Here is a 13817-nt window from a genome sequence, read left to right as displayed (position 1 = left end):
TTTTTGGTGTCCAAGTGTTGTCCTTTCTTCTACATCTTCATGACTAGTATGCTATGGACACTCACATTTTCTGAGATGATGACAGCTGTATTCACAGGGCTGCTGCACACATATGTTCCTGCTCTAAGGGACACTACACACCCTATCAAACTTTGACTGGCCTGCAAAGTCCTTCAGTCTTAATCCCACAGAAAATGTCTGGAACTGTTTGACATTGTGGGTAAAACATAGTAATCAATGCGCGTGCAACTTTGTAGGTCCTTGGAAACTAATTATGAATGTGCTATTTCAAATGGATATGAGATATCTGAAGAAATTTGTCAATTCTATTCCTTGACAAACTGAGGCCATTTTCAAGGCCAGAGGCAGTCTTACACAGTATAAGGCAATGTCTGGTGTGCTAATGTTTTTTTTTCTGCAGTTAGCCCTGAAGAATGTCAGCACTAGCAAGATTTACAGTCTCAAAACTTCCTGGTAGATTAAAACTGTGTGCTAGACTGGGAGTCAAACCTGGGACCTTTGCAGGCAAGTGTTCTATCAATGAACCAGTGACTGATCTCCTAGCTTCCAAGCTTCACAGAAGTGCTTCTGCAAAATTTGCAAGACTGGTACTTGTAGAAGAAAATATATTGTGGAGACGTTGCATAGCCTCAGCCCAAGAGACTTTTCCAGAGTGAATTTTCACTTTGCAGCTGAGTGTGTATTGATATATACAATCATGTTTATGTGCCTCCTCAACTTAGTGAGTTGTCATCATTATTCATCCTGTTATTTATACTCTAAAATGATTTTTCATTTTCACGCTCTTTATTGACAACTAGCAAACACATGTTGTCAATAAAGAGAAATTTCCATGCAGTAGCTTTTTTATGGTTTCATGATGATGTTGATCAAGTAAAAAACATGTCATGTGTTTCTGATTTTTTATCTGTTCTTTCTTCAAATAATACACTGGTTCAAGAATTTTTCAAGTGTTACATGGTCCAAAAATTTTTGGATCAGTGTATTGCTAGAGGTAGGCTTACAGTATCCCTTGTGTTTTCCAATAATTGTATTGTCTCAGATGTCCACAGATATATGATTATACAGAAAAAACTGGCATTTTATTCAACATAAATTATTAATGACATTCTATACTCTTGACTTTGGGTTTCAAGTAACATAAGCAACTGGCAAATTCATAAAAGTTATGTCTTTCATCTAAGTTTCAATGCCATTTTCTATGCACTCAACATGGATAAGTATATGTTTTCTGAGGCTTACATTGTGAAAAAGAAAAAAACAAAAGAAAACACAGTTTTAATCTGCCAGGAAGTTTCATGTCAGCACACACTCCACTGCAGAGTGAAAATCTCATTCTGGAAACATCCTCCAGGCTGTGCCAAAACCATGTCTCCACAATATCCTTCCTTCCAGGAGTGCTGGTTCTGCAAGTTTCACAGGAGATCTCCTGTGAAGTTTGTGAAGTTGTAAGAATTGGGCATGAGTCACACTTGGGTAGCTTATATTGTAGAGCACTTGCCTGTGATAGTCAAAGGTCCTGAGTTTGTCTCGGTCTGGCACAGTTTTAATCTGCCAGGAAGTTTCATCCCTGCATTTGCTTTTTATGGAAGTCATGAAAAACCTAAGGCTGAATTGCTGCACAGGGATTAGAATGCCACACTTTCTGAATACAAACCAAGTAAATCAAGCACTGAACCACTGCTCTTGGCATTTGTGGCCAAACTGAAGACAGACACAGGTGGATTTTCCATCAGCTGGGAAGAAAAACAAACAGAGCCACAGTAAGGTAAATATGTAGAAGTTGGGAAGGGTATCTAGAATTCAAAGGTTTTAATTGCATACATATACATAATGAATTACATGAGTAGCTGACAGAATTTTCAAGAAGCCTTAACTGAGATGAAATGTTTTTGTACCATGGCAGCAAACAAATTAAATTAAGATTTGTCTGCCTTAACACAATCTGCAGTAGAGTGCAATCTACATGTTCAGGAAGCAAATATAAGTGAAATTAAAACAATTGCCATTTTGATAAACTAAGGCAATTTTCCTGCACAGTCTAACAAATTAAAAACAGCTCCAATAAAATTGTATAAAAGCAAATGCAAGACTGCACTTTCCAGATACCTGCTGGTGTTCTCTCATTTCTACTGCTAGGATAATGAAGTGATGTCTGGTTTTCTGTTTTCTTCCTAGTTCACAATAAGACAATGAGAAAGAGTTTTTTGACTTCACATACAAGATCATAAGGACAGTAGTCAGAAAACATTGTTCAGTTTAAACTTTAAGGTTTCTTTTCACATAAAACATTAAACAACATATAATGAGGATATATTTTTGGGTGTGCTGCAATTTGGTTGCTGTGGTCCACACTAAAATATCACAAAATATTTTAATTAAAAAATTAAAAAGACAAAAATAGACACAACAGTCCATGAATGTGACATGTAAACTGCCACACATCACATCTCTGTCCCTGTGCCCAACCAGGCTTCAGCATTGAGAATATGACTTTGTGTTTGTGCTGTATATATGTTCTAATGTAGAACTCAATTTCAACAGGTGACGTGATCATTTAATGCCTCATTTGTGTGTCCTATCTGACATTCAATAATTTTTATACATCATGAATGGTTGTCATTTCTCATATCATAGTTTATGTTTTGCTCAGAATTTACAGCTTCCCACTCGTCTCTCCACACGTAATGTGAAACTGTAGTTCTCAGGAAATTATTTAGCAAGTATATGTTTTAATGTTTAGCATGCAAACAGCATGAAATTTCACTTTGTATTCTTTTCTCATTCATACACTGCATACAAATTCGTATGTGCTGTTATATAATTGCTAGTTTTGAGAAGTTTTAAGAGCACTGTTTATAACTGAGAGCTGTAAGCAATATGTGTGTATTTTACAAGTTCTCATAGTTGTATTTTTTCCCAAATACATATTTATTGTAAGCTGGAACATATATTTGTAGAATTGAGGACATATTTTAACTCTTTACAGTTCTTCCTGTAGGCATGAATCTGAAGTGTGTTAAATTTTCAGAAATCAGATTCTTGTCTTGTATTTCACATATGTCATAACTGAAGCAAATTTACTACACATACCTAATTCAGTGCAAATATCTATCTTGTTGAGGTCATATTCCTATATCTGATGCAGTTAACATTCACATTTATCTTCTGTTTATGTGGACTTTTGTTTTTTTCTGTCCTACTTTTTCCTTATTTATTACAAATTCAGGATAGAAATTGATTTATTTTAATTAGAGCACACTCCATCAAAGATGTTGTTTCCAGACAACTTGCTCAACCACTGGTGTGTCAGTTGTAGGACAAAATGCTCTAAGTGATGTCTAAATGGAAAACCATATCAAGTATGAAGTCCTGTTTGAAACTCACAGTGAAGCCTCCAAGCCAGTGTCGGACACTTCTTCTGAAAAGCATCATGCATGTATTGCATCTAGTTATAATAAGACCATAAGGGCTGATGTCTAATAATAATAATAATAATAATAATAATAATAATAATCAGTGATTGAAAAAGAGAGTGAATAACAGCATCACTTACGAAAATGGCAGGAACAGATAGGAGCAAGAACCACGTGCATTGAATATATACAGAGTGTATCAAGAAGAATAATCTGATTTGACATGTCTATATTTCTGAAACTAATAAACATATACAGTGAATTTTGTTTTTTGATAAACAAGAAACTCAAAAATTTATTTCTTCATACCTTTTTGTAGGTGGTCAACATACCCCCTTGAGATGCACGGCATATGTCAATGTGGTACTCAAATTGTCCCCACAGGGCAGCGAGCATGTCTTGAGTTAAAGCTTCCACAGCTGCTGTTATTTGATGTCTCAGTTCATTCATTGTTGTCACTAATGGAGGCACATACACAGAATCTTTTATAAACCCCCACAAGAAACAACAACAAAAAGTCAGGTCTGGTGACCTTGGAGACCAGTAATGAAAGGCTGAATCATTTGGTCCTATATGACCGATCCATCGGTTAGTAATCCATTGATTTAAATATTCTCGCACTTCCAGATGCCCATCCTGTTGGCAAATGAAGCCATTTGAATCAGTCTCCAACTGTGGGAAAAGAAAGTTCTCAAGCATACTGAGGCATGTGCTTCCTGTAACGGTGTTCTCAGCAAAGAAAAATGGACCGTAAACCTTTTCTCATGAAACTGCACATTAAATTTTGGAGAGACCCTCTCATGTTGCACAACTTCATGTGGTTGTTTCATATGCCATATTCTCACATTATGATGATTCACCTTTCCATTTAAATGGAATGTTGCCCCGTCACTAAACACTAAGCGTGGAAGAAAACTTTCATCCTGCATATCACCATGAATGAAATTACAGAACTCCACACATTGTTGTTTATCACCTTCATGAAGAGCTTGCAGTAACTACATTTTGTGTGGTTTCATGTGCAAACATCGACGCAACACATGCCTGATGGACATCGGGGGCATGTTGAGCTGCTGAGCTGCATGGTGAATGTATTTCTGTGGACTTCTTGTGAAACAATGGTGGGTGCGTTTGACATCTGTGGCATTCGGGGATGGCCCTGAAATTTGCCTTTACACAAACAACCTGTTTTTCAGAATTGTTCATGCCATCATCTAACGCTCTGTGCTGTAGGAGGATCCACACAACATCTAGTACAAAAGTCATGCTGAATGGTTATTACTAGCCCACACTGCGCAAAATGTAGAACACAAAATGCTTTCTGTTGTCCCGACACCATTTTTACTAGAACTGAAGTGGGCACACACTGCTGCTACCTAGCAGGAACCATGTAAAACTTGAGTTTGCTCTTCCCAACAGTATATTGTCCGTGCACATATCTCAAATAACATAATAATTATAATTTTTTAAAATTGGGTGATTCTTTTCAGTACACCCTTGCATGGACATGTTCAGCATGTTGAAGAGGCCATTATGATAGTAATCAAAAACACAGCACAGCAAGATGTGTTTCATGTTGAAGCATTCAAAGTATCATGATTTTCTCCATATGCAGTTGAACACCAAAATAGCTGTAATACATATTACTGAGAAAGTTGTTACATAACAACCAGTCACTTCTTAGCCCTTCAGATTGATTTTGTTACCAGGTTGGCATATTTTGACACCCATCTACTGAAGATGAACTTTTAGATTTACATCACGTAATGTACACTCCTGGAAATTGAAATAAGAACACCGTGAATTCATTGTCCCAGGAAGGGGAAACTTTATTGACACATTCCTGGGGTCAGATACATCACATGATCACACTGACAGAACCACAGGCACATAGACACAGGCAACAGAGCATGCACAATGTCGGCACTAGTACAGTGTATATCCACCTTTCGCAGCAATGCAGGCTGCTATTCTCCCATGGAGACGATCGTAGAGATGCTGGATGTAGTCCTGTGGAACGGCTTGCCATGCCATTTCCACCTCGCGCCTCAGTTGGACCAGCGTTCGTGCTGGACGTGCAGACCGCGTGAGACGATGCTTCATCCAGTCCCAAACATGCTCAACGGGGGACAGATCCGGAGATCTTGCTGGCCAGGGTAGTTGACTTACACCTTCTAGAGCACGTTGGGTGGCACGGGATACATGCGGACGTGCATTGTCCTGTTGGAACAGCAAGTTCCCTTGCCGGTCTAGGAATGGTAGAACGATGGGTTCGATGACGGTTTGGATGTACCGTGCACTATTCAGTGTCCCCTCGACGATCAACAGTGGTGTACGGCCAGTGTAGGAGATCGCTCCCCACACCATGATGCCGGGTGTTGGCCCTGTGTGCCTCGGTCGTATGCAGTCCTGATTGTGGCGCTCACCTGCACGGCGCCAAACACGCATACGACCATCATTGGCACCAAGGCAGAAGCGACTCTTATCGCTGAAGACGACACGTCTCCATTCATCCCTCCATTCACGCCTGTCGCGACACCACTGGAGGCGGGCTGCACGATGTTGGGGCGTGAGCGGAAGACGGCCTAACGGTGTGTGGGACCATAGCCCAGCTTCATGGAGACGGTTGCGAATGGTCCTCGCCGATACCCCAGGAGCAACAGTGTCCCTAATTTGCTGGGAAGTGGCGGTGCGGTCCCCTACGGCACTGCGTAGGATCCTACGGTCTTGGCGTGCATCCGTGCGTCGCTGCGGTCCGGTCCCAGATCGACGGGCACGTGCACCTTCCGCCGACCACTGGCGACAACATCGATGTACTGTGGAGACCTCACGCCCCACGTGTTGAGCAATTCGGCGGTACTACCACCCGGCCTTCCGCATGCCCACTATACGCCCTCGCTCAAAGTCCGTCAACTGCACATACGGTTCACGTTCACGCTGTCGCGGCATGCTACCAGTGTTAAAGACTGCGATGGAGCTCCGTATGCCACGGCAAACTGGCTGACACTGACGGCGGCGGTGCACAAATGCTGCGCAGCTAGCGCCATTCGACGGCCAACACCGCGGTTCCTGGTGTGTCCGCTGTGCCGTGCGTGTGATCATTGCTTGTACAGCCCTCTCGCAGTGTCCGGAGCAAGTATGGTGGGTCTGACACACCGGTGTCAATGTGTTCTTTTTTCCATTTCCAGGAGTGTATATAGGAGCCTTGGTGACTGCTCTCATTAACTAAAGTACACCGAAGAGCCAAAGAAACTGGTACTCCTGCCTGATGTTATGTAGGGCATCCGCAAGCACGCAGAAGTGCTGCAATATGATGTGGCATGGACTCAAATAATCCCTGAAGTAGTGCTGGAGGGAACTGACAGCATGCATCCTGCAGGGCTGTCTGTAAATCCATGAGTATGAGCAGATGGAGTTCTCTTCTGAACAGTACATTGCAAGGAATCCCAGATATGCTCAACAATGTTCATGTCTCAGGAGTTTGGTGGGCAGCAGAAGCGTTTACCTCAGAAGAGTGTTCCTGGAGCCACTCTGTAGCAATTCTGGACACGTGGGGTTTTGCATTGTCCTCCTGGAATTTCCCAGGTCTGTCGGAATGACATGAATAGATGCAGATGATCAGACAGGATGCTTACGAGTTTGTCGTCCGTCAGAGCCATATTCAGAAGTAGCAGGGGTCCTGTGTCACTCCAACTACACACACCCCACACCATTACAGAGCCTCCACCAGATTGAACAGTCCCCTTCTGACGTTCAGGGTCCATGGATTCATGAGGATGTATCTGAACTTGTACACGTCCATCCACTTGACACAATCCAACTAGGTAACATGTTTCCAGTCATCAACAGTCCAACGTCAGTGTTGACAGGCCCAGCTGAAGCATAAAGCTTTGTATCATGCTGTCATCAAAGGTACATGAGTGGGCGTTCGGCTTCAAAGGCCCATTTCGATGATATTCCATTGAATGGTTCACACGCTGACACTTGTTGATGGCCAAGCACTGAAAGCTGCAGCAATTTGTGGAAGGGTTGCACTTCTGTCATGTTGAACAATTCTCTCCAGTCATCATTGTCCCGTGCTTGCAGGATCTTTTTCTGGTTACAGCAATGTCAGAGATTCGATGTTTCACCAGATTCCCAATGTTCACAGTACACTCATGAAATGGTCGTATGGGAAAATCCCCACTTCATCGCTACCTCAGAGATGCTGTACCCCATTTTGATAACTTGTCATTGTAGCAGCAGTAACCATTCAGACAACTTCGTGAGATACTTGTTGTCTTATATAGGTGTTGCTGACTGCAGCACCATATTCTGCCTGTTTACATATTTCTCTATTTGAATACGGATGCCTATAGCAGTTTCTTTGGTTCTTCAGTATATATCCCTCTTTTTTCTTACTAGTGTAGCTAGAAAAATACATTTTACACAGTCTGCATATGTATATGATCTTCAATAACACTACATATTGTAATGAGACTACACCTATGCAATCCTGGAGTATTGTAGTTGATAATACAGGCAAAAATTTGTTATATATTATGATACATCATCTCTGTTATATTTGTAACTTTGGTAATGCATATTGTTTTGATGTGAGATAATTAGCTAAAATCCATATCTGGGAACCTATATTTTATGTTGTTGTTATGGTCTTCAGTCCTGAGACTGGTTTGACGCAGCTCTCCATGCTACTCTATCCTGTGCAAACTACTTCATCTCCCAGTACTTACTGCAACCTACATCCTCCTGAATCTGCTTAGTGTATTCATCTCTTGGTCTCCCTCTACGATTTTTACCCTCCACGCTGCCTCCAATGCTAAATTTGTGATCCCTTGATGCCTCAAAACATGTCCTACCAACCGATCCCTTCTTCTAGTCAAGTTGTGCCACAAACTTCTCTTCTCCCCAATCCTATTCAATACCTCCTCATTAGTTACGTGATCTACCCACCTTATCTTCAGCATTCTTCTGTAGCACCACATTTCGAAAGCTTCTATTCTCTTCTTGTCCAAACTAGTTATCGTCCATGTTTCACTTCCATACATGGCTACACTCCATACAAATACTTCCAGAAACGACTTCCTGACACTTAAATCTATACTCGATGTTAACAAATTTCTCTTCTTCAGAAATGATTTCCTTGCCATTGCCAGTCTACATTTTATATCCTCTCTACTTCGACCATCATCAGTTATTTTACTCCCTAAATAGCAAAACTCCTTTACTACTTTAAGTGTCTCATTTCCTAATCTAATTCCCTCAGGATCACCCGATTTAATTTGACTACATTCCATTATCCTCGTTTTGCTTTTGTTGATGTTCATCTTATATCCTCCTTTCAAGACACTGTCCATTCCATTCAACTGCTCTTCCAAGTCCTTTGCTGTCTCTGACAGAATTACAATGTCATCGGCAAACCTCAAAGTTTTTACTTCTTCTCCATGAATTTTAATACCTACTCTGAATTTTTCTTTTGTTTCCTTTACTGCTTGCTCAATATACAGATTGAATAACATCGGGGAGAGGCTACAACCCTGTCTCACTCCTTTCCCAACCACTGCTTCCCTTTCATGCCCCTCGACTCTTATAACTGCCATCTGGTTTCTGTACAAATTGTAAATAGCCTTTCGCTCCCTGTATTTTACCCCTGCCACCTTCAGAATTTGAAAGAGAGTATTCCAGTTAACATTGTCAAAAGATTTCTCTAAGTCTACAAATGCTAGAAATGTAGGTTTCCCTTTCCTTAATCTTTCTTCTAAGATAAGTCGTAAGGTTAGTATTGCCTCACGTGTTCCAACATTTCTATGGAATCCAAACTGATCTTCCCCGAGGTCCGCTTCTACCAATTTTTCCATTCGTCTGTAAAGAATTCGCGTTAGAATTTTGCAGCCGTGACTTATTAAACTGATAGTTTGGTAATTTTCACATCTGTCAACACCTGCTTTCTTTGGGATTGGAATTATTGTATTCTTCTTGAAGGCTGAGCGTATTTCGACTGTCTCATACATCTTGCTCACCAGATGGTAGAGTTTTGTCATGACTGGCTCTCCCAAGGCCATCAGTGGTTCTAATGGAATGTTGTCTACTCCCGGGGCCTTGTTTCGACTCAGGTCTTCCAGTGCTCTGTCAAACTCTTCACGCAGTATCTTATCTCCCATTTTGTCTTCATCTACATCCTCTTCCATTTCCATAATATTGTCCTCAAGTACATCGCCCTTGTATAAACCCTCTGTATACTCCTTCCACCTTTCTGCCTTCCCTTCTTTGCTTAGAACTGGGTTGCCATCTGAGCTCTTGATATTCATACAAGTGGTTCTCTTCTCTCCAAAGGTCTCTCTAATTTTCCTGTAGGCAGTATCTATCTCACCCCTACTGAGACAAGCGTCTACATCCTTACATTTGTCCTCTAGCCATCCCTGCTTAGCCATTTTGCACTTCCTGTCGATCTCATTTTTGAGACGTTTGCATTCCTATTTGCCTGCTTCATTTACTGCATTTTTATATTTTCTCCTTTCATCAATTAAATTCAATATTTCTTCTGTTACCCAAGGATTTCTATTAGCCCTCGTCTTTTTACCTACTTGATCCTCTGCTGCCTTCACAACTTCATCCCTCAGAGCTACCCATTCTTGTTCTACTGTATTTCCTTCCCCCATTCCTGTCAATTGTTCCCTTATGTTCTCCCTGAAACTCTCTACAACCTCTGGTTCTTTCAGTTTATCCAGGTCCCATCGCCTTAAATTCCCACCTTTTTGCAGTTGCTTCAGTTTCAATCTGCAGTTCATAACCAATAGATTGTGGTCAGAATCCACATCTGCCCCTGGAAATGTGTTACAATTTAAAACCTGGTTCCTAAATCTCTGTCTTACAATTATATAATCTATCTGATACCTTTTAGTATCTCCAGGATTCTTCCAGGTATATAACCTTCTTTTATGATTCTTGAACCAGGTGTTAGCTATGATTAAGTTATGCTCTGTCCAAAATTCTACAAGGCGGCTTCCTCTTTCATTTCTTCCCCCCAATCCATATTCACCTACTATGTTTCCTTCTCTCCCTTTTCCTACTGACGAATTCCAGTCACCCATGACTATTAAATTTTCGTCTCCCTTCACTACCTGAATAATTTCTTTTATCTCGTCATACATTTCATCAATTTCTTCATCATCTGCAGAGCTAGTTGGCATATAAACTTGTACTACTGTAGTAGGCGTGGGCTTTGTGTCTATCTTGGCCACAATAATGCGTTCACTATGCTGTTTGTAGTAGCTAACCAGCACTCCTATTTTTTTATTCATTATTAAACCTATTTCTGCATTACCCCTATTTGATTTTGTATTTATAACCTTGTAATCACCTGACCAAAAGTCTTGTTCCTCCTGCCACCGAACTTCACTAATTCCCACTATATCTAACTTTAACCTATCCATTTCCCTTTTTAAATTTTCTATCCTTCCTGCCCGATTAAGGGATCTGACATTCCACGCTCCGATCCATAGAACGCCAGTTTTCTTTCTCCTGATAACGATGTCCTCTTGAGTAGTCCCCACCCGGAGATCCGAATGGGGGACTATTTTACCTCCGGAATATTTTACCCAAGAGGACGCCATCATCATTTAATCATACAGTAAAGCTGCATGTCCTAGGGAAAAATTACAGCTATATTTTATATGTAATGTTATTTCCCGGAAACTGGGATATACAGGGACATGGGCGAATCGGGACAGTTCAAAAAAGTTTTATTTCTCACTAACCCAAAGGTGAAATTATGTGACTGTAGTTACATCTTGTGTCTGGTGCATCTTATGAGTTTGTTTCTCTGGAAAAGTTGGTTACTATTACTTCTGAGTCATATCAAAAGTTGGCAGCCATGTTTAAACTCATCAACTGTTTTTGTAATATTTGTTTTGGCATAAAACTTTTGCTGTACATATGACATACCTTTATGGAATCATTTCAAAAGTTTCTAGATTTATGCTACAATTGTGTTTGTATTTTTTGTAGAAAGTATAAAATATGTTCTCTTATGCTGTAATTTTGTTTTGCTTTCAAGGATGAATAGGGACAGCATGGTTAGGAACTATCAGTCTGATCCTACAGGTTGTCACCATAAAAATGATGCACAAGAGTACCTGGAAAGGGCTATACAAGCCATTAAAAAGGGATGGCACTCCAAAATGCTTGAAATAAAATTTAAAATTTCGTAACATGCATTGGAAAGGTACAGCAAAATGTCTAATGAGGAAATTGAAAATAGGGAAAAAGAAAGGAGGGCAAACGTGTATTTACTGAAGTGAAGACTGTAAAAAGTGTTGTTACTTGTGCAAAATGGGGTATCCACTAAGCATCTTTGACTTACAGTGTTTTGTGATATCATTTTGACAGGAATGGAAGTACAATAAAACAATTCCAAAAAATTCTTCCAGGGCCAGACTGGCCGCAATGTTCCACCAATAGACATAATGCTCCATGAATAACTCAAAATATATTCCAAACCAGTTAACTCACAGCATATTGTTTGTTATTTTGAGGAATTGAAAATAACTCTCGATGTTGTTTCCCAGGAGCAAATATTAAATTACGATGAGATGATCCTGGAAGCAGAAAACTTCTGTGCAAAAGAGTCTGCACATACCCTGACAGAGTTATGAATCAAAAAAAATCAAATGTAAACATGATGTTTGCTGCTACTGGTGATGGTACACTATTGACACCTTGTGTAATATATAAAGCTAAACACCTATCCAATCTATGGCTTGAAGGTGGGGCATTAGCAGAAGTAAATCAGGTTGGATGGATGACAGCTGTTACGTAGACTGGTTTAATTCTAAAGTGATGCCTTATTGTGGTTGCTTTCAGGTAAGAAAAATCATTATTGGTGGCATCTCGACCTGTCATCTGCCTCCAGTTGTCATCCATTTGTTTGTGGGGAAAAAAAAGAAAGAAAGAAAGAAAGAAAGAAAGAAAGAAAGAAAACCAAGATGTTGAGTGTTTTTTCTTATCACCGATTCCAATACATGTTATCACCGATCCCAATACATGTTGACCTGTCATCTGCCTCCAGTTGTCATCCATTTGTGTGTGGGGAAAAAAAAGAAAAAAAAAGAAAGAAAGAAAGAAAGAAAGAAAGAAAGAAAACCAAGGTGTTGAGTGTGTTTTCTTATCACCGATACCAATACATGTTACACAACCTCTAGATGTTGGAATGTTTAGCCATTGAAACAGGTTTGGCCAAAGGTCCTGGACAACTGAAAGAGCAGAACTAACAAAAAATGTTCTCAAAGTCATAAGAAGTACTTTCTCAACTTTTGAAACAAGCCCTTGACATGTTATCAGCAACCATGGAGAAAAACATTTGTTCAGGTTTCAAAAAGACTGGTACGTATCTTTCAATGAGGACCAAGTTTGTGAAATGTTGCCATCTGAACAAAACGTGGAAGCCACCTCTGTTAATGACATCTTGGTTAATTTCATAAGGAATCTAAGGTGCATGATGATGATTTGCCCAAGCCAGGTAGAAAAAGGAAACTGAATGTACCACCTGGCAAGAGCTTCCACGCACATAACACGGTGAATCCAGTGGATGAACCGGTACATGAAGATGAAGGTAGTGTGGGTAACAACAACAATGATCTCAGGTTTGAAGAAAGAGAAGACTCCACATCTAATCAGAATGGAGAAGGACAGTCTATTGATCATGTGTTACACATTGGGGAATAGGTAAAAGTGAAATCTGAGAGCCTTAAGGGAGATCCAAAATATTTTATTGGGAGAAGTCCCAAAGTTGTGTGTGAAGGAAAAACGTATGTGGCATCATTTTTGAGAGACACCTCCACAGATGATACGATTCATGTTTTCCCAAATGTAGAAGCTATATCTCTATTTCAGATTTCATTCAAATCTGCATCTACATCTACATGACTACTCTGCAATTCACATTTAAGTGCTTGGCAGAGGGTTCATCAAACCACAATCATACTATCTCTCTACCATTCCACTCCCGAACAGTGTGCGGGAAAAACGAACACCTAAACCTTTCTGTTCGAGCTCTGATTTGTCTTATTTTATTTTGATGATCATTCCTACCTATGTAGGTTGGGCTCAACAAAATATTTTCGCATTCGGAAGAGAAAGTTGGCGACTGAAATTTCGTAAATAGATCTCGCCATGATAAAAAACGTCTTTGCTTTAATGACTTCCATCCCAACTCGCGTATCATATCTACCACACTCTCTCCCCTATTACGTGATAATACAAAACGAGCTGCCCTTTCTTGCATCCTTTCGATATCCTCCGTCAGTCCCACCTGGTAAGGATCCCACACCACGCAGCAATATTCTAACAGAGGACAAATGAGTGTAGTGTAAGCTGTCTCTT

Source organism: Schistocerca serialis, chromosome 9 (assembly GCF_023864345.2).
Source record: "Schistocerca serialis cubense isolate TAMUIC-IGC-003099 chromosome 9, iqSchSeri2.2, whole genome shotgun sequence".
NCBI lineage: Eukaryota > Metazoa > Arthropoda > Insecta > Orthoptera > Acrididae > Schistocerca > Schistocerca serialis.
Note: the sequence above shows the minus strand (reverse complement) of the source record.